The sequence below is a fragment of the Rattus norvegicus genome, chromosome 8 (genome assembly GCF_036323735.1).
Source record: "Rattus norvegicus strain BN/NHsdMcwi chromosome 8, GRCr8, whole genome shotgun sequence".
In the NCBI taxonomy this organism is placed as follows: domain Eukaryota; kingdom Metazoa; phylum Chordata; class Mammalia; order Rodentia; family Muridae; genus Rattus; species Rattus norvegicus.
The window spans coordinates 66,627,257-66,629,063 of record NC_086026.1 but is presented as its reverse complement, the minus strand read 5'-3'; positions in this window follow the sequence as shown (position 1 = coordinate 66,629,063).

Genomic DNA, 1,807 nt, shown 5'->3' with positions numbered 1-1,807 from the left:
GTAACATTTGTTCAGAAGCAAGGAGGGACCACACATCTGGAAAAGGACCTTTATGACCTGGGAAGAAATGACTCATTTCATTATCAGTGACCAGTGCATTTTTACAAGCTGGCCACAGCTGTCTGGGAATGCTTGGTTGTCTCTTTCTCATAGTTTTAAGAGTGGGGGCCTTATCACTTCAAGGGCATTAATGTTCTGCCTCCTTCAACGATAGGAGGCATCTGCACCGGGGGGAGTGCTGGCTGTCTGAAGCAGAAGAGAGTGCTAGGCTGCCTTTTGTCTGGGTGCCAGGGCTCTCTTCAGAGCCTGCAGGGCATTTTCTTTCTTTCTTTTTTATTCCTTTAGAATATAATAAAGAAATAAAACTTCCAAAAACCTTAGAGAATATATGGTACACAGTAGGTGCTATATAAAGGATTTTACAACGAGAATGATAACGTGAACATGTTTTCCAGGTATAAACAGTGTCCTTCAAACCAGCCTGCCATCCACACCTATAATCCCAGCATATGGGAAGCTGAATCCCGCCTCATTCAGATTTGCTGCTGCTGTACCAGGCCAGCCTGAGCCTCAGGAAAATCAGGAGAGAGAGGGGGGGGGAGAGGGAGAGAGAGGGAGAGAGAGAGAGAGAGAGAGAGAGAGAGAGAGAGAGAGAGAGGGAGAGAGAGAGAGAGAGAGAGAGAGAGAGAGAGGGGGGGGGGGAGGGAGAGAGGGAGAGAGGGAGAGAGAGAGAGAGAGGGAGAGAGGGAGAGAGGGAGAGAGAGAGAGAGAGAGAGAGAGAGAGAGAGAGAGAGAGAGAGGGAGAGAGAGAGACTATTCTTTTGAGTTTGTTTTTACACACTTTTTTAAAACTGTTTTTGTGTGTGTATGTGTGCATGTATGACAGAGAAAGAAAGATGGAGCGATAGATAGACAGCCGAGGGGGTAGGCCGGGCATTTTCTTAATTAGGGATTGATATGGGACGGTCTAGCCCATTGTAGGCACTGCCACCCCTGGGCTGGTTCTGGGTTCTGTAAGAAAGCAAGCTGAGGGGTTGGGGATTTAGCTCAGTGGTAGAGCGCTTGCCTAGGAAGCGCAAGGCCCTGGGTTCGGTCCCCAGCTCCGGAAAAAAAAGAACCAAAAAAAAAAAAAAAAAAAGAAAGCAAGCCGAGTAAGCCAGTGAACAGCACACCTCCATGGCCTCTGCATCAAGTCCTGCCTTCAGGTTCCTGCCCTTTTTGAGTTCCTGTCCTGGCATCCTTCAATGATAAGCAGCAATATGAATCTGTAAGTCAAATAAACCATTTCTTTTCTCCCCAACTTGCTTTTGGTCATGGTGTTTCATTGTAGCAATTGAAATCCTAAGACACCGTGGTAGAAGGAAAGAAGTGACCCCTAAAAGTTGTCTCCTGGATTTCCACAGCACATAAGTGCCTATACTGTTGTGGCACTCTTCCTGAGGAGACAGGAACAAATGTCTACTTACCCCAGGTAGGGAAACAGGGGTAGACCAATGTAAGGATACCATCAAAGTCCACCCCTAGCATGAGTGATGGGTCTCAAAAGCCGAATACCTGGAACTCACTGCACAGTTTGCAGGCAACCCAACACTGTGACTACCCCTTTCAGACAGCTCAGCTGATCATAGCCTCTTCCAGATAGCTTGTCTTGTTTGAGAAAGTCTCTCAGAGGTTTTTACTGCTTAGATAGGCTTGGGAAGGGGAAGGCCTAGTGAATCTGGTCAGTTTCAGGGATTTCCTGAAACTATTTGAGTTGTTTACATCAGCGCTTATGGAACTTCAATGCAGGATGAAATGTTTCACTTCC